Source organism: Aythya marila (assembly GCF_965140915.1).
Source record: "Aythya marila genome assembly, chromosome: 1".
Classification (NCBI taxonomy): Eukaryota; Metazoa; Chordata; class Aves; order Anseriformes; family Anatidae; genus Aythya; species Aythya marila.
Window position 1 is genome coordinate 34,377,402 of NC_139042.1, and position 20,835 is coordinate 34,398,236.

The following is a 20,835-nucleotide window of genomic DNA, read 5'->3' on the forward strand; positions in this document are numbered from 1 at the left end:
ATAACAAAACTAATTACAAAACTGTTAGCTGGCATTTCAGCATTTGCAGACACACTGACCAGCCTGAGCTGTCCAATTCGTCCGAGGCTCATGCAGATTGTTACATATTCCTTCTATTGGCTTTTGTTTGTCTTTTTTTTTTTTTTTTTTTTTTTTTTTTAAGTACTTGTTGACTTACTAGAAACACATGCTACATTCTCCATCTCCCTGAAGTGGACAATATAATTTAAGGCCCAAGAAAGAGAAGAAAGTGCATCATTCACCAATCATATGTAGAGATCTTTGCTCTACCTTTGACACTTACTTTTGTCTTATAGCTAAATTAGCTTTCTTGTTTTCCAGATATTCAAGGGCATGTACCATGCATTCAAATTCCTGTTTGCTATAGCAGTTTGTAATAACCCTGTAATGATTTCTAGCTTCTCACTCTTGCATCATAGCAAGAAAATGGCATTTATCCATGCACACTTTCAGTATCCTAAATATATTTGTATAGGTTGCTTCTTGGAAACTGAATGAGTAGCTGTCCTGACCATGTCATTCTCTCAGTATAAATGCAACTGTTCATGCTGGTTTTACCCATCTGGGCAGCTGAACTCCAGGACAACCACTCACTCACTTCCCCTCCTCAAAAGAAAAGGCAGAGAAAATTTAGTGAAAAGGGCTCATGGGTTGAGGTAAGGACAGGGAAATCACTCAACAATTGTCATCACGGGCAAAACAGACTCAGAGTAGGGAGATGAATGCCTATTGCTAACAGACTAGAACACTGAGATATTAAAAGCAAACTAAAAACTCCTTCCCCACTTTGACCCCCTTCTTTATGACATGGTGCAGGGGAATGGGGGCTGTGGTCAGTCCCTGATGCTTTGCCTCTGCTGCTGACTCTCTGCTCCCTGTGGGGTCTCTCGCACGGGATGCTGTCCTTCCCAAGCTGATCCTGTGGGGGCTGCCCACAAGCAGCAGCTCTTCAAGAACTGCTCCCACATGGCTCCGTACCATGGGGTCCATCTGTCAGGAGCAAACTGCTCCAGCACAGGTCCTCCACGGGTGGCAGCTCGCCCCAGACCCACCGCTCCTGTGTGGGCTCCTCTCCATGGGCTGCAGCTCCGGCCCATGGCCTGTTCCTGTGGGGGCTCTCCATGGGCCGCAGCCTCCTCCAGGCCACATCCACATGCTCCACTGGGGCCTCCTCCATGGTGGGGGAGCTGCAGCGTGGAGATCTGCTCCATGTGGGACCCATGGGCTGCAGGGGGACAGCCTGCTCCACCACGGGCCTCTCCACAGGCCGCAGGGGAACTTCTTCTGCGTGCCTGTAGCACCTCCTGCCCTCCTTCTGTACTGACCCTGGGGTCTGCAGGGCTGGTTCTCACTCTGCTCTCTCAGCTGCTGTCACACAGCATTTTTTTTCACTTTATTAAATCTGTTCTCACAGAGGCACAGACAAATGAACTTACTTGCTTGGCTCTGGACAGCAGCAGGTCCCTTTGGAGCTGGCTGGAGCTTGCTCTTATGTAACATGGGGCAGCTTCTGGACTCTTCCCAGTTTATGCTGCCAGTGTTAGACATTTGTTCCTTGTACTGTAAACAGTACAGGATATAATATTTTTGTTTGTTTGTGTTGTTTGTTTGGTTGGTTGGTTTTATTTATTTTTTTCCCCTGATCCACTTCTTTCTTATGGCACCCCTTCGAAGGGGCAGAAAATGCTATAGTATGTTGACCATCTGTTCTCTTGGTTATGTGTGACCTTCATCCCTTTCTGATTTCTTTGCCTCCAGAAATGTGATTTTCTTAAGTACAAAACATCCCACTGCTGAAGTCTTGGTAATATTAATTGTAGCTGTTTGAAATTATTCAACACAGCCTTCTTCATAATGGTTTCCAAGGCCATGTGATCAGATTGCATGTCCGGCTTGTGCCCAGAGCTGAATGGCTAGAATTATTCAGGTCAAAGCAGCACAGCTAGTCATTGTTTCCCACCAAGTTTGCTGATGACACCAGGCTATGGAGGACAAGTTGGTACATTCAAGGGCCATTTGAAAGGACCTAGACAGACTAGAGGGAATAGTGATTATCAGCTCACTGGAATCTCTTGAAATTCAGCGAAACTGATGTAAAGGCATGTATTCTGTAAGTAATAACTCCTTGCAGCAATACAGGTTAGGGCCTGTCTTACTGGGGAGCAGATCTGTTGAATTGGACTTGCAGGACTGGATAAACAGCAAAAACATGAGCCAACAGCGTGTCCTGGTGACAAAGATCCTCAGCTGAGTTAACAGGAGCACAAACAATAGACAGAGAGAAGTGACCTGTAGTTAGTACTCACTAGTCCACATTTGGAACATTAGATAGTTTGGGCCCTCCAATACAAAGAAATACTAATAAACTGGAACGAGTACTGCAGAGAGGCATGACAATGCTCACAGGCTGAAGCACTTGACCTCTGAGCAGAATCCAAAAGAACAGGACTTGGTCAGCCTGGAGGAGAGCTTTGGGGCAGATGTAACTGTTTCCCCTCAGTACCTATGGGTATGTTACTGTGAAGACAAAGCCAGGCTCTTCACAGTTTTGTGTGATGGGAGGACAAAAGAGAAAGGGGCAAAAGTTGAAAAAAGAAGTGTTTAGACTATGTATGGAAAGAAAAACCTTTCCACTCCAAGGACAGTCCAGCTGTGGGTCAGGTTGCCCAGAGAGGTTACGCGGTCCCCATTCTTGTACATTTTTAAGGCTTGACTGGAGACCTGATCTCACAGCTGAAACTCATTTTAATAGTGGATAGGATCAGGGACCTTCTGAGTTCCCTCCTAACCTGAATAATCCTACAGTCCTGTTAATAACCCACCCCTCTTAATGTTCCTGTATGGTCATTTCTGAAAAGACCAAGTTTCTCAATTCTCAACTTTTTTTTTTTTTTTTTTTTTTTTTTTTTTTTTTACTAGAATGTCAATATTCTGCTCCTAATACCTCTTCATAGGGCTACTTACAGCTAGCTCCTGATTAGCTGATGCCCATTTCCTTACACCTTCTCCAATTAAAAAAATAATAATAATAATAATAATAATAAATCAGCTTTACCCATGTCATTATGTAAAAAATCAAATTGCAGACTTTGAATTAAGTTGTTCTTACTTATTAAGATATATTCTTACTAAGTTAATGCTTTTGAGGATTCAGCCAATATTTTAAAAATAATTCCATATCACAAAAAAAAAGATTGTTTTCTTATGCTTATTGTCCTACAATGTGGTCAGCTGTGGATCAATGTTGTTCAAAACATAATTACTTAAATTAGGTGCCTCAGTACAAGATAGATGTTTAAGATGCTGGGGAGGTTTCATAATGCTGGTTAGCTAAACTCTACCATGCCACTCTCTCACTCCCCCTCCTCAAAAGAACAGGAGAAACTATGATGACAAAAAAGGCTCATGGGTCGAAAAAAGGACGATTTAATTTAAGGAAAAAAAAAAAAATCAAAGGTCATGCAGAAGCAAAGGGAGAAAAAAAAATATTCTTTCTTCTGTACTTCCTATGTAGAGATCTTTGCTCTACCTTTGCCACTACCTTTGCTCTACCTTTGCCAATATGATCAGCCAAATCCTGGGAAGTAGAACCTCAATATGTGTAGCAGTTTCTCAGGGAACAGATGTTTTCATAAAAAGAGCCCCCTCTTCTCCCTCTCCTTTCCCATCTTGTGTGCCACCATATAGTGTGGAATATCCCTTTGGTCACTTTAAGTCAGCTGCCCTGCTGATGTCCCCCCTCCACCACTTGCCTACCCTCAGCATACTTGGTTTGGGGGGGAGAGTGGACAGCCCTGATGCTGTGCCAGAACTGCTCAGAATCAAACAAAACTTTGGTGCAATATCAGTGCTGTCCTAGCTACAGCACAGCACTACATGGACTGCTGTGAGGAAATTCAACTGCATTCCAGCCAGACCTCGTACAGATGCCAATATAATCTGTGGACTTCAAGTCAGCAGAACTTAAAGAATGATTCAGATGTCCTGCCATAAAGGTCTTGAGTCATATGTCTAAACTTGTAAGGTTATTTTATATTCCCTAGTCTTTCCCAAGTAACATCATACTTTGTTCCAAAAAAAAAGAAGAGGTTTTTAGTAATCTGGCTTGCTGATCTTAGGAGATGTCTTAAACACTTTAGGGAATGTCAGCTGGTACCAGTCGTCTGTATTTACCCAACTAAATTAAGCTGTAGTTCTAACAAACTATAGTGGGAGCTTAGACACCTTGTTTGTATGTGAACATCTGCATCTATTCATTAACTATATGTCTCCATGTGAAGCTGTCTCCCAGAATTTGCATTAGATGAAAGTTTCAGTCTTGTATTTGTGATATAGTGGAGTGAAATCCCCAAAGCCTACATGCTTTTGTATACCCCATGGAGTCTGCCAGTGCTTCATCTACCACACGTAGCATTTTTATAGTTTAAATGAGCAATAAGGAAAGCAAGAATATGTACTGTGTGGTAAGACTTTGGATCCTTATACTGTTTTGTTGTTGTTGTTGTTGTTGTTTTTAATATTTGTGGGTTTTGTTGTTGTTGGTTTTGTTTGTTTGGTTGTTGTTGTTGTTTGTTTTCCCCAAGGTTTTCCCCAAGGCTATGTCTACTAAAAGTATGGAGCACAGAGAAGAAAGTCTGCACCTGGTTGAAAATGGTATGTTCCAATTAGCACAGTGCTGTACCTGTCCAAAAGATGAAGGCCTATAAACTGCTTTCAAGGCCCAAGTGAATGCTATGCTACATGGATGTATCAGTTCAATGCAGTGAAATCTACATGGACACTATAGATAACTTCGGATTGCCATCTAGAGTAGCACCTCCCTTTTCAAGATATAAATAATAGAACTGAAGAGGGATAGGTAGACATTTTCTGAGATGTCACTGATGATCATGGCAACAACAACAACAACAACACACAGGATTCTATTAAAATATAAACTGAAAGTTTTTAAATGCATTTTTATGTGCAAAAAACAGATGTGGAAATGAGACAATGTGGATGAAAACCATCAGAATTCAGACTTACCACTATCATCCATGTGCTTTTTACTTCATTGAGGTGGGCCAGACATGATTTAAATACTTCTAAAAGGACCAAGATAATTTTGGTGCATATTTGAAACATGAAGTTTAAATTGCTATTGCATTACCAAGTGACATTACCATACTCCAGTGGAGAGCCATAAAAATGGTTAAAGAACACTTGAGGTACAAGGACAATCTGAGACAATTAGGTTTTAAACATGCCATTGTTATCCATAGGTTTGTGCCCCACACTCCCAACACATCCCCATGCTCCACATGCACAGAGTCAGAATCCTCATGAAGGTCTTTTGTTTATTTCTGCACAGAATCAGGTGTTAGGTGATCCTTCGCAAAGCAAGCACACATCTGAATTGAAGTATAGTTATTTATTATACACAACCAGTTGTGAAACTATCTCCCTTGTTACTTCTGATTGGTTATCCTAGCTCGCCTAGTTTATCTCCTGTTGAGTATGTGTGTTACAGGTCCATGTTCAGGGCCAGCAGTAGGCAGGTACCTGTTCCCTCATTTCCATACATTTTCATTTTGATGGGAGTGTTTTTTTTTTAACATGTTAATAGACGTAATGAGCAAAAGGTTACTATGGGTCAATCTGCAATCTTCCTTCAGGCCACTTCCACATTCTTGCTTTCATCTCTTGTCTCCTTTGTTTTCTTTAGCTTGAGGCTACACCATCACACAGAAGCAAGATTTATTCAACCTTTGGAAGGCACAGTGGAAATTCTATTGATAGATTTCCTCCATAACTCAACTAAACAATTATATTGTTATGTATATATAGTATTAAAATACAGAATAAAATATACATATAAAATATAAATGTAAATAAAATATACAACTACATAATGGGAGGATGTAGATTAGATGGAGCCAGGCTCTTCTCAGAAGTGTATGAGTGTGGTGGTTTAACCCTGGCAGGCAGCTAAGTACAACACAGCTGCTCCATCACTCCCCCCACAGTGGGATAGGGGAGAAAATTGGAAAGGTAAAAGTGTGAGAAATCATGGGTTGAGATAAAGACAGTTTACTGGGGAAAGCAAAAGCTGCACTCACAAGCACAGCAAAACAAGGAATACATTCACTACTTCCCACCGGCAGGCAGGTGTTTAGACATTTGCAGGCAAGCAAGGCTCATCATGCATGACAGTTACTTGGGAAGACAAACACTATCACTCTGAATGTCCCCATCTTCTCCTTCCTTCCCCCAGCTTTTATTGCTGAGCATGATGCCACATGTTATAGGACATCCCTTTGGTCAGTCTGGGTCACCTGTCCTGGCTGTGTTCCCTCCAAAATTCTTGTGCACCCTCAGCCTCCATGCTCGCAGGGCAGCATAAGAAGCAGAAAAATCCTTGTTAGTATAAGCAGTGCTATGCAATGACTAATATCATCAGTATATTATCACCACTATTGTCATCTCAAATACAAAACATAGCATCGTATGAGCCTCTTTAAAGAGAGCTAACTCTATCCCAGACAAAACCAGGATAAAAAATCTAGCTAGGTCAAGAAACAATAGACATTGAGCATGAGAAATTCTGACTCAGTGTAAAGAAGAATAATCTTGCCTTGAGATGGACAAATATTTTAACAGGTTTCCCAGAGAGACTGTGGTATTTCTGTTCATGGAGAGAGTCAGAAGTTAACTGGACAAGTTCTTGAGCAACCTCCACTAACCAGGCATGCTTATGCAATCATGCAATAAATGATGTCTAGAGATTCCTTCCAACATATGTGATCCCGTGATTTTATGAAATCTGTGCTTCAGTTCACAATGTATTAGGAAGCACTCCCAGGCTCAATTCTGTCTGTTTTAGTCAATTGCAAAATGGATGATAAATGAAAGGAAATAAGAATAATGTCATCATCCCAATGAAACACTGAAAACTGAGAAAAGTAACAGATTTTAGAAATATACTAAAAAGCTCACCAAGACTAATCACTTTTCCCAGAAGTGTCTCTTAGAAAAGCAGTATAAATCAATTTGCAGCAGATATAAATAAATAAATAAAAGCCCTTTTGCTTATAATGTATTAATGTATTTCACAAAAACAATTGAATTTCCTCATTTGAAAATGTATTTGAGACACTGCAGGATGTTTTTCCATTTTAAAATGACATGTTGCTGTTGTTACTTTCCCATTATTATGTTATGTTAGCATTTTAACACCTAAAGGAACAATATGAAAGTTTTAGTTACAAGTGTCTTTGGAGTTCAGCACATATTTGCTAGTATTAACTCTCATTCAACTTTGGTAATTTTGCAACTCTGGTTTTGGTCTTTTTGTTTTGTTTAAACTGAAGGAACATGCTCAGAGGGTGTTTCCACTGTAGCAAAGAGCAGATCACAAAAAGGACTAACATATTTTTTTTTGGTAGTGACTGAACAAGTCCTCAAACCATTTGTGGAAAAATTAAACCTGAAAAACCTGAAGGCTTTTTATTTTATTATTTTTTATTTTATTATTACTATTACTATTATTATTATTTTGCCTTTATTTTTGTTTAACTCCTCTATTATAGTAATTTGCACCTAGACAGGTAGCTCACATTGAATTATCTCTAGTACCAGATGATGCAATTTCTGAATTGTAAGTAATGTGCTTCATTTAGAATCACAGAAAAATAGGGACATCTGTTGGACATTCTCTTGCCTCCAGGTAAGATCAGCTGTACCTAATCTATTCTTCACAGGTGTTTGTCTCATCCTTTCTTACAAAACTTTCAGAGATTTTGATTCTACACTTCCATGGATAATCTTTTCCAATATCTACACTTTCTTACTTTTATACAGTTCTTTTTGTAAAGTCTTAACTAAATATATCTGATGCCATTTAAATGCATCCACGGTGGAGATAGAGAAAAGGAGTATAATCTTATCAGAAGTCTTTGTCATATTGAGTGTTGAAGGGAAAATTAAAATTGTAACTGCTCAGTGATGGTGATCCAGGACTAAAGAATGATCTGGCAGGGAGAGCAAAAGCCTAACTGCAGAAAGGGTTAAACTGACTGGGAGCAGGAGTGCTCTTTATATTTAAATACAAATGTGTGCTTAATTTACATCAGAGGGTGCAATCAAAATTTCCCAACAGTATCTTTTGTGTCCCCTCATTCTCACCTTTAATGCCTCTGAACAGAAAGTTATCAAAAATGAAGAAGCTGATAGTACGAAAGATTTGAATACATCCCTGTTTTAGTAGTAAGGAAAGGTAAAGGATATGATGGACACAAGATAAACTGGGCTTTTGCTAGAAAAATTAGAATATAATGTATCATTGTTACAGGAATGCTAAAACACAATTTGTATTTTATATTTTATTCCCTTATTTAGGAATATCTGTGTCTTCTCAACTTCTGCTGTTACTCTCTTTTCCTTTTCCTCTCCATATGGGTCTCCTATTCAGCAGCTCTTCAACTCTTTCCAGTATCCCTCTTCGACTTGTCCTCAGTCCTTATAGCTTTTTTGTTTGCTAAACACAGAACTAGATTCCTTGTCATCTTTTCATCTTCTTCTTTTCAGTTTGTATTCCCAACAATTACTGTTCTGTTCTTTCAAATTCTCCTGCAGGCTTTTCTTTTCTTTTTTCTTCTCTCTTCATTTTTTTTCCCCTCTCTGCATGCCTCCTTTATATCTCTTCTCACACATGTATACATTCATTCCCTTGAAACCTAATCTAAACAGAAGAGTTTATGGCTGTAGGGGCATGCAGAATGTGAGAGTATGTAGTTCATTAAGGTCACCAGATCAAGGAGCTTTTCAGGTCAAAGGGAATAATAACAAAGAAAGTGATAAACAAATCACACAGAGACACAAACCTGACAAGCAAACAAATAAGGAGACAATAACAAATACCCAAATTCTTCAACCACTAAGTGATGCATCAGTAAGAACTTACAGATACAGCTTTGAAGAGAGCCAGTCTGTTTTTTGTAAGTGATAAGAAGAGGGGAACAATAAATATGATCATTATGGATATTTCAAGGGGGATGTGCAAAACTATTAAGGAATGCCTAAGCAAAGGGTCAAAGGGAGGCATCAGTGAAAGCAGGGTTTGGGAATGGGGGGTCAGAGAAGAGGAACAAGGAGGAAGGATAAAAGGTCAATAGTGTGTAAGTAGGTACTGGTCTACTTATTTCCAGTGTGCTTGTCTGCCTGAGCAATGCGGTCTGCTCTTAGCATGGATGTGTATATGTAAATGTATGGATGTGTATTTCACTAGGAAATTTCAAACTGTACTATCTGGTAAGCATCTGGAAGACTCAAAATCCTTACCAAGGAGTCTAGGCCTAGACAGGTGTATCAGATGGGCAGAGGGTCTGTGCTGGACCTGTGAGTGTGGATCAGATGGGCAGAGGGTCAAGGGGACCTGTGAGTGTGGATGCCTGTGGGACAAGTGTTTGAGTGCTGTCTGCACAGCAAGCACTGAGCTGGAGCAGCCAGCAAATAGTTGGGGCAGGTGCTTGGGGCACCCACAAGTATGAATGTGCAGGTGAGCCTGGAGGTGTGTGTGTGCCTACACCAGGGACCTTCAGTTGTGTCCAGACAAAGAGGAGGAAAGTTATTTGGATGTCTATAATTTTATGTGTTTTTTGTGCTTGTTTTATGTGAGTCCTGGCAATGTTATATGTGAGTGTTGTGGAAGGCAGTGCCCTGTCTATGGCTGTCCATGTGGCAGTCTACAACAGTGATCTCTGTTGTGTATGTGTGTGAGCACGCACCTCTTTGGGGTGCATGCACAGCCATGCTACTGGCCAAATGTTCTAAGACAGCATCAGACGTTTCCATTAGCCTGGGATAGAAAGACAGGATGCAGCTGGTGGGACTTCAGTATCTGGGTAGGAGGAAGCCTTGAGCTGCTGAGTCCACTAGAGTCCATGGCTTTGTGATACCTCTTCACAAAGCCCTTATGGAAGCACCTGAAAATTCAGCATCTGCTGTCCCACAAACCTGAAAACTCAGTAGAAGAGGCATGTTCCTTGATCCCTCTAGTTTAGAAATGACAGCAGCCATGAAAGTGTGTGACTATAAAAAGCACAGCAGAGCTTTATAAACTTTGTAGCTTCTAACCTGAAAGTCTGGACCATTAAGACAGTTAAGGAAAAAAAAGAAAAAGAAAAAAAAAAAAAAAAAAAAAAAAAGACTAATTTCAGTTTCTGGAGAAAGACTCCTGTAGATATTCTACAATTATTGTCAACAGTGGCAGTGCCTTGTTTTTCTTTTGCACTTCCACCACATACTGACTAGGGTGATTGTTTCAGTGATTTCTGTTTTACAATAAATCTGAAATTATTTTCCTTGTCAGCATGCTGGCAGAAACAGCATGATGATACAGAAACAGTGACAAAACAAATTGGCAAGAGACACTTCAGGTGCCTTTGTCAAATATGAACTACGTGGTATCCAGCAAATAAATCTATTAGTTCTTAGTAACAACAGCAACTGACAGACTAAAAAATCAGACTCCTTGAATAGGTAGGCAAAGCTTTCTGAAGGATCTACAACAATCATTGTCTGCCTTTTGCCTTGGGCTGGACATGGCAACAAATATGTGTAATGAATATGGGATGCAGGACTATTTATTGTATTACAAGGAGCCTTCAGGTTAGTTTGCAAACAACCTTAGCACCAGAGTTGCTGCAGGAATATTCCTGGTATTTTCAACAATACAAGTTCTGAGTAAAGCTACATATAACTCACACATTTTTGCTGGACTTTGTCTAGCAGGAGGTATGAAAATATGTGACCCTGATTAGTATGGCAGTGTTAACAGTTGTCCATGGTATGCATCAATGTATTGACATAACATTTTATTTAGAAAGTCCACATCTATCCAATACAGTTCCGTGCCAATATATTTGTGCCTAGTGGTACAGCACTTATCTGGGATCTAACTGTGATCTGTAATTATTTATAATATTCCCTTTAAGGTAGCAATCTAAATTAAAATTACTAGCCAGAAGGTTTTTAAAAAAGCAACCTTAACCTTCTTAGAAAATCACAAGCATATTGATATAACTAGTTCTTCATACATTTTCTATAACCCTAAGGCATTGCATTCCAGGTCCTTTATATATATATATATATATATATATTTTTTTTTCTTGTTCCATTTTCATAAAGGATCTCATTGAGCATGTTTCAACTCTTTTGGGAAATTTTCACATTAATGTAACTCTTGATATTTTCAAATTGTAAGTTTCTATATTGATTTTATTTGGCTGTTTATTGGTTTCTTACTTTACATAAAAACAATGAAATGTGAAATTTTCGGAAGCCACAGGACACTGGCAAATTTTTATAGTATATTGCACACAAAATTGACTTATTTATTCCTTATTAAGTTTTCTTTATTAGCACTTGTAGAATGGAGTATGACGAAAATCAGTTGAGAATCTCTAGTCTGGTTTGTAACTCAGCAGGGAAATAAATAAACGTCTCCAATAACTTTATCCAAAGCATTTTCTTTCATAAACACAGTAAAGTACATACATAGACATGCAAGCAGTGAAATACCAGAACATCTGGTGATCTGCAGGTGAGCCAGGAATAGGAGGTTGAAACAGGTGCAGAGAAGCAGGTTTTCGGATTCTGAAATTGTGTTTGATACCTGTAGGTTTCTATACATGTGAGGCAATGACCTGCATGGATTCTATGTTGGTTAGAATCAGTCACGTCATGTTCAAGAAATATTCTGGATAGGATAGTGCTGTAAAGAAACAACTACTACATGAAGTTTTAAATTTTAACATATGTTTTAATTACAGTGTCTGTGGATGTCCCAATCTCCTCATCTTTTTCCTCTGCCTCATTTCCCTAAGTGCTTTTATACAAGTCTAATGTAGAAAAATTATTGTCTTTTAAAGTAAAATCAGTGTTTCTTAAGATGTTTCTGCTATTTTCAGTAATGTTTTTTGTTGTTGTTGTTGCTGTTGTTGTTCTGTTTTTTTTAGTAGCACCCAGTTACTAATATCAAGGAGAAGGAAAACAAAGGTAGTAAAAGGGTGTTTCAAAAATCCAGTAATATTCTTAATATCCAAAAATGGGAGCCAATGCTTTCTAATCCCTTTTACAAATCTGAACAAAACATACATGTGAATCATTTAAGATTGCAAAATGGGACTGCAAAATTTTCCAAGAATAAGATTTAATTTTATGTTGGGTATTTTATTTTTAATCTCATGTAGAACTCCAAGGAACAAGCTCATTTCCATGACTCCTTATGTTGTAATGCTTCTGCTAGGGTCTGTAAATTGGTTAATCCGTGTCTCATTTGAATTCATTTGGATCTCATTGGAATTCATTATTTTTCATTTACCTTCTACAGCATAGCCAATACACATATACAGATAGTTTGGCCACCTGATATACAAAGATTGCCGCCGCTTTAAGTGTTTCTTTCTGTGTTCATCATACCATGTACTTTACTCCAAGAAGTTTAGCATAGTGAGATGAAGAAGCACAGAGACATTTCTACACCACCTCCCTGGTGTTTGTGTGAGAAGGTAGGTTTCAAATCCCAAGCATAAATTCAGTCAAAAAGCTGAAAACAGGCACATAAATTCAAGATACATCATGCTGTATATACTTCATCTTGCCACTGTCAGTTACGTAATTATCAGATACATGCGCTAGACCAACTAATAAAGTCAAAGAGACCAGACAGACTTGTAGGTTGTGTAATGACCGATATTTGCCTATCCACCTGGTTGGTAGAAATCCTACCCTGTTGTTCATCTTTTATTTACCTCATCAAACAGTACATCTGTAGACTGTCTTAACATATACAGATGTTTCACTGTTTTCTAATCTGTTAGGCTTCAAATTTCTTTAGTTCTACCATTTAGAAAATATTATTTGCATCTCTGATACAGCCCCTCAGGCTGTTTTATTTCCCCCACAAAAAGGACATCAGCAGGTCCTAACTGCCAAACTGCCCAGAGACATCTTTACATTATAATTTCCTAAGGATTCTGTTTTTTCTGCCTGCTTACAGTTGATATTAAGGCTTCATCTGCCTAATTCTAATAGCTCAAGTTATCCCAAATCTGCTGAGTTTACCAACTAACCCATCTTCAAGTATATGCACCTTCAGTAACTATTAAATGTGCTGCACAGTTTAAATGGGAACTACCAGATTGTCCGTCTTCTCTCTCTTCCACTATTTGTAGGCTATAAACTGAGCATCATTTGTCCTATTTTCAAATAATTGCACATGTATCCACTATACACAGAAAGCCTTCAGACCAGGTTTATTATGTATCACACTTGAAAAACAATGAACACCAAAACAATCATCAACAAAATCACTGAACAGTGATCTTATCAACATGTTCACCCTGAAAGACTATTCCAGCCTTAGTATTCCACTAAGAAAAATGAAAATAGACCAATAATTATTATTTATGGCAGCCAGGAGCCAAAATGCATGTTATTTTAAGTTGCACATTAGCATTTAAATTAAACTAGTTCACTTCTTAAAATACACTCATGGGCCCAAATTTGAATCAGAGGTGCAGTCGTTAAACATTCTTCTGGGTTTTCAAGGGAGGAGTCAGTATGCTAGAAAGTAATAAGGAAGGGGAAAGGAAAAGATGATCCTTTTCAACAGTGGCATTTTTATTTTGCCCAATATGTAACTGCCACTTCCATTCACATTTCAGAATCTCTTTGATGATCTTAATATCTGAACTTCTCACAGTATTTTCATCCTGTTATATATGGAGTGGTAATTCGTGTCGAGAAAATGGTTGATATTAATAAAGAAGGAGGAGATTTGGGAATGTGGCCATGAGGGTTGGAAAACCCTGTGACTGAAATAACATTAGACTCTTAACGATGATGCCATCAGGAATATAAAAGAGTTTTGAGAGAACAAAGAAGGGTGATTCAGGAGACTCCATGCAGTCTCAGGTTTCTTGTTCTCCAGCTGGTTCTCTTCTTCTCCAGCTGTTAAGGCACGGATGTTTCTGGGTGTTTGCTGTTGTTGTTAGATTTCAAAGTTGTTGGACCAATGAAAAGTTGTTTTGAAAAGAACTGCTGTGGAGAGAAGGGTATAAGAGGGGAGCCTGCCCTCAAGATAAAGAGAAGGCAACATGAAGTTACGTCAATAAAGAAGCAGGAAAAAGAAGTGAAGAGGAACAGGCTGGCAGAATGGAGACCAGGACGGGAGCAGGCACATTGATTGCCTCACGAAGACAGGTTCGGCCAAACTCAGCAAACTGCTCAGAGAAGCTCATACAGAAAGTCGCTGGAAATAGGTGTACTGGAGCTGGAGAGAAGCTCGAGCTGAGAGAAGCGGACCTGTGCACACAACTGCATCTCGCTGGTAAGCAGTTGCGCATTATGGGGAATCATACGTCCTTAGGAACAAAGACTGTCCTGGTAACCTTAGAGCTTATTCCCTTTATTAAAAATCAGACAGCTTATGAGCCTGAAACATGGGACCAAACTGAGGTCAAGGACTCTGCAACTAAAAATGACAAGGTTGCAGTGGGATTGCTCGGCACCTGGCGAGCAATCTCTGAGGCCTTAAAGAGCCATGTGGGACCACAGTCAGAAATGTGTGGTTTGCCAGATAGTGCGGGAGCTGCGGGCTCCTTTACTGATCTGACTGCTATGCCATCAGCCCCTCTGCTGCTACGGCCATCGCAGGCTTTTGCTGTTCTGCCCCCTGCTGATCTGGACGTGCCTTTTGACCCAGGCCTCTTGGCCTTCACAAGGAGATGGACATGTTTTTCTTCAGTCTGGGAAGAACGGGATACATAAGGCCCGAAGAATGGAAAATGGAGACTGTTAAGTTATGGAATTTAAAGGATTGTTTGTTACCTCTCCTGATTGTATGTATGTATAGGCATACTCGGGTTATTATGTAAAGCAATGTTCTGTATACATGTATTTAGAATGTTTGATGTTCGTGTGTGCGTGTTGGTAGAGCATAGACTCCCCGCACACCCAGCGCTGTTTACTTGCCTTTTATACCTTTTATAGCTTTTATACCTTTTAGAAATATTTGTTTTATAAATATTACAAAATTCAGATTGAATTGAGAGCTCATTTATAACAATCCTTACTGTCAAGATACATTTCTGTGTTATCTTGTCCCAGCTGTACCTATGTAGTGCCCTATAAATCTGATACATAACCCAGCCAGTGTCACTGCTTGCCTCCTGAAACCTACTGTGAGGGTACACAAGCTAAGCCAGGTGTCTACACACAGTAGTACAAAGACCTCTGGGTGCAAGTTTTCCTTGTAGAGATGTCACGCTGTATATCTGCATCTGATACTTGTGACTGCTTCATAGTGTGCTGAACTGTAGAAAGCAGAAACACAATTTTGATATATATGTATTTAATCATTTTCCAGTTAGCTGTGGGAGAAGCAGTTACCCTGGTCTTTTCTTTTCCTCTCACAAGCCATATTGGTTTTCCATTTTCTGTCATCTGCTGGAGGAATTTATCTATCCATCGACTAAGCTGGGAGCCTAAGAAACCTCCCTTAAAATTAATATTTTTATAAAGAATGCTTGCTTGGGGGTTCTAATTCTCACCTAATTTACATATAATTTGTTCATAATAAATTCAGGGGCTTTTATGGAGTTACTTTTCGTTTAAACTTGTGCAACTCACAGGTATATCAGGAACCTCAAGATCAAATTCAATGTTATTATACACACAGGGTTTTGTTTTTGTTTTTCTTTAGTGACCTGGGAGTCTGTTTTCTTCCATTAGTAGCAATTGTAGCTGTTGATGGTCATACTAAGGATTCCTGATGGTAGTGCTTTGCCATGCAAGTCACTGACACCTCCACATTTTCTGAGTGGCACAAGGTCATAATTCAAAGGATACAAATCAAGACAAGAAATCTATTGTTTGCTATAACTGCAAAAATTCTGATCATTATGTGCATTTCTGCCAGGAATCAATTTAATTGTTGTATTTAAAAACCTTATCTAATAGCTTAAAGAATGAAAAATTGTACAAAGCTGTTAGATTTTGAACAGAAATAACTTTATTCATGAGCATGACTCTAGCCCATTACACAGGTTTTATGTATGAATCAGCTTTACTATTTTTTATTGTGTTTGCAATCAAGTATTCTGAATGCTGAATATTATATCAAGGGTAATTATAAAGAAATTGAAAGCAGTTATAGGAAAATTTTGTATGAAGGCAAAATTTGTACAACAACACTCTAGGAAACAATGCTTCCAAAAGGGATTGGATTTTAAAAATGTATCCTGCAGTATCACAATATGGTAAATAAGGTTTCTATTCTCAGAAAACTGTTTTGTAACTTCACCCCAGAGATGAGAGGCTTATGCTACTAAAGAGAGATGATAGATATTAGATATTAGAGATAGATATTAGAGAGATGTTATGCTACTAGACAGCACCACAATTTCAGCCCAATTTCCTATCACTGAAACTGACCAGTGGTGAATACTCAAGAGTCACAATGCAAGAAACAGGGACATTTTACTTCAGCTGATGGTATTTGACCATGCAAGTCAAACACCATACTGGCTCCGGAGGGTCTCCTCATCTGACAAGTACACCCTCCCAAAAAAGAAGGATTGCATCCGTACATGAAAAAGTTTATCTTTGGGAATAAAAACTGAGAAATATTAGGTACTCCTGACAACTCACCTGAACATTTTCCCACCAAATGTTCTTTGAGCAAGACTTCAATTTGGTGAGGAGATAGTTGAAATATCTCTATTGAAATATTCATGGGAATGACAATTAGGGAATACACATGCTAGGAGAGAAACTGTAAAGGAATTATGGGATTTATCTAGATCATATGACGTAAGATTTAAGTGTGCAAGTCTTTTTCAGAATGAGAAATTAAATTGTGTGTATATATATATATATACACACACACACATTTATTTAACGTATCAAATGACTGAATACTTGAAAAATCTGGTCCTCCAAAAGATAGAAATTGCTCTTATAAAATTACTCTCAACCAAAATAATAAAATAAAAATTCCAGATAAATTAAAAATAGACAAATTAGTTTATACTATTAAAGAAGTTAATAAAAGTATTCTTTCATTAAACTTTAGATATTAAGTAAAGTGTTCATAAGTTACTCATCATTAAATATATATTTTAGATACAGATCATATTACTTATTAATCAAGTGTATATAATATATATATGGATATATAAATATTATAAGAATGATTTTGAGAAAACTCATAAGCTTCCCATGAATGTTCTACAAACAGTGATCACTTTATTCCACTGTAATTATAAAGAAAGTCTAATGTCTTTTTCAGCTGTCTAGCTCTCATAGCATATGAACACCTTATAATGTTTAAAGATTTTAATTCAAAATGGTGATCTGAAAAGAAAATGCTATGCTTATGTGACAGAGGGAGTAAAAGGAAGACTAGGGCATAGCATCTTTAAAAGAGTAGGTTGGCTTTTTCCCAGCCACACATGAAATCTATGAAACAGCCCTCCGTCCTTTATAAAGACTAGTCATTGGACCATACTCTGTCTCCATCTCTTTGCTTAATTGCTGCATCTCTCTTAGAGCTGGGCTCTCTCAGATGTGAGTCTGGACCCTGGAGTGCATTGTTACTGCCTGTCTGTTCAAGAGATAAACACAGCTGAGAAAGTAAGCCAAGTGCAACCAAAGACCAATCTGCACTGCTAAGCATGTGAGGGAACACTTTCACAGTGCCTGTCTAAATTACAGCAGTGTCTAGCCCACAGTATTAATTTCTCACATTCAAGAGAACGAAGAGGCCACTAAATCTTTCAATGAAGCTGGAAATAGTTCAACTCTCTTCTACCTAAATGTGTGAGGTAGAAGTTCAAAGGTTGTCCCTGAATCAAGACCCTGAATAAAATCAGCCTGACACCATGTCAGCGTCATACGGTAAGTTTAAACTTTATATAAGCTTTTCATTTAGGAAACAATTACTGTATGTTTTTGTCTAATGTAATTAATAGGTCAAGCAGCACTTATTAAGTTTTTAGGCATTAATTAACATTTAAAAATTATCACATAGGACACATTAATTAGATATCAATCACTTATTAGAACTACTGACATTTAATAAGCATTTTAATTTATACAAAACTATCCTGCTGTACATATCTTTGTAAGCTACAAGTACCGACAAATAGTACTTAAGGAGTTTAACATGTTAACTCTTATTTTGTCTTTGTAATTAGCACATACATAGAAACCTGGTTAATACTTTAGGCATAAAAAATTATCTAGATCTCTGCCATTCATGACAAGTTATCAAATAAAATGTATATATATATTAAAACAGTTTAAAATTATCACAGGGTTTTTTTCCTATTTCTGTGTAAGATTTGAACTTAAATCCTCTTTTGATTCTGTTATCCTATCCTGAGGAAAGAAATATGAATGTCCAAGTGTTAATTGCTGGCCTCTATCACCCTTAATGATGCATTCTTATATCTTCTTTGCTGCTTCCCTTGCATTGCTATCTGCTGTTGTCAAGATCTTGCCATTAGATACTTCACAAGCATGATCTCTCTCTTGACCTAATTGCACTTATTATCAGTCAATTTTTATAACACTAACTAGGTGCTTAGAATGTTATATAAAACCCTACAGGGTGCCCAAACTTTACAAGACTAATGTCCACGTTGGCAGCTTGACAAGAACCAGAGAGCTGTGTATCTCCTGCACATACTTTTGTGTATTTTTCCCACTAATATATGCCCTAACCCATAAGATTCTCTTGTATTTGCAACTTTGCTGAACAAATAGAAATCACCTGTTAATTGCTTAGATGTTTCTTGTCTAATGTACACCTACATAATAAAATAAGGTGGGATTTCACAGTGTGCAAATATGGAGACTTTTCCAGCTTTCTCTGGTACATGTGCATGAAATAGTATTGGATTGAGTCATTGGAGCTGTATGGCAGTAGCCTCCATAGGGGAGAGCTTTAAATTTTTTACATGAGGTAGCAAGATGCTTATTTATTCAGCTGTTTCTGCCCTGCTCAATGGACATCAGCATCTGATAATTGGAAATATTCCATGTAAAACTACAGCCAGAGCCAGAGAAGATTGTGGGAGTACAAGTTAATTCCAAACTCTAGAAGTTTCACCTGTAACACATAAGACTTGACAGATCTGTAGTCCATCTGTGATGCCTTAATTCGGCTAGCACAGATAACAATGAGAAGAGAAAGCAAGCTGTACAGATGCTTTGGGAATATATATGCTAGTACTCACCCTGTCATCTTTCATTACAGCTGTTAGCTGAATTAAGATACGAAACGTAGGCTAATGTTACATTTTCACAGCTTCTTATAAATATTACACAGGTATTCTGATGAGAAGAGTCAGACCAGAGAGGAAGGAAAACACTGTAATTCCCTTGTTTTCAGGTGGAAAACTAAAAGGCAGGTGAGCTGAAGGCTAGACCACAAGGAGACCTTGCAACACTGAAACTCACAACACCTATGTTTTTCAGCCATGTCAGATTTGGAGATCTCACCAGGGGTAAACTAGTTTTCTAGGATCTCTCAATAGTCCACAGAGAATGACACGCATCAAAAAAGAATAGTTCAGAGTAGAAACTAAATTCCTTTCTCAAGTGCAATCCATAGCTCTTAGTTAAATATCTGAACTCTCTATACAATGCACCGGGAGGATTAAATGGGATTCACAACAGACAGCATGCTGTGCAAAGTTTATATAATAGAGAAGGTCAAGACTTAAATCTTGCACTTATGTCATACCAGGTTTACAACTCAAAAACCTCTCCTGCACTAATGCACCTGTGTCCTTCCTTTCAAAATAACAGGCACCTCTTTCTTGTAAAACACAGAGGTCAGAAAATGATGCTCATACTATTTAAATGGGATTCAGACTGAAGGGATTCAAATCTACATAACTATGTGGCTGTAAGATGCTGAAAAATCTTTTCATTTTGAAACTGTACTACTTATACAGAAATGATTGCAGAATTTGTTGGGCTAGAGAGAAAAGCAGAATACCAGCAACTGCATCATCTTCTGATAGAAAGGACACCTACCTCTTGACCCTGTTTCCAAGGACAGTTATGCTGCTTTATAAATCAAAATCTGAATGAAGTCATAAGGAGGCCTAGCAACCAAGATCAAAACCCAACTTTTTTCAATTTTAACAACCAATGAAATGTCACTTAGGGTGCTTGATCTTTTCACTCCCATGCATCTGCTTGGCAGAACTCATTGCCTCTTGACATCAAGAGATCCCTATTTTCTTCTTTTTTAAGCTTACATTTAAGACTGATTTGTTTTCATTGACTTTTAACTGACATTAGCTAATTATTAACTCTGCAGGATAGATTAAATTTTAATTTTAATGTCATTGTAAAACACTATGAACTGCCTCAGCATGATAAGATGCTATAAAAGTTTAAACTGTTGTTATAAGTTAGCCACCTGTTCAAAATGTTAAAAATCTACACGTTTAAATCAATCATACTGCACTGGATGCCCCATCAAGGCTAATGTTGATAAATTACACTCTTAGCTCTAGCTGATATAGAGTCATTATTCTCCAGAATGGTAGTATATTATACTTTATTTTGTAGAGTTTTAGTTGGGATTGCACTGTCATTTTTCAAAATCCTAAGTACACTCCAATGCATATTTTCCAGTCTTCTAAATTGCTCAGAGATCATCCTGGCTAAATAATACCTTCGAGATTGTCTGGTGTATGAGACACATTCTAGAGAAGTACTGTTCCGGAAGGAGTTCCTGGAAGTATTGTGAGA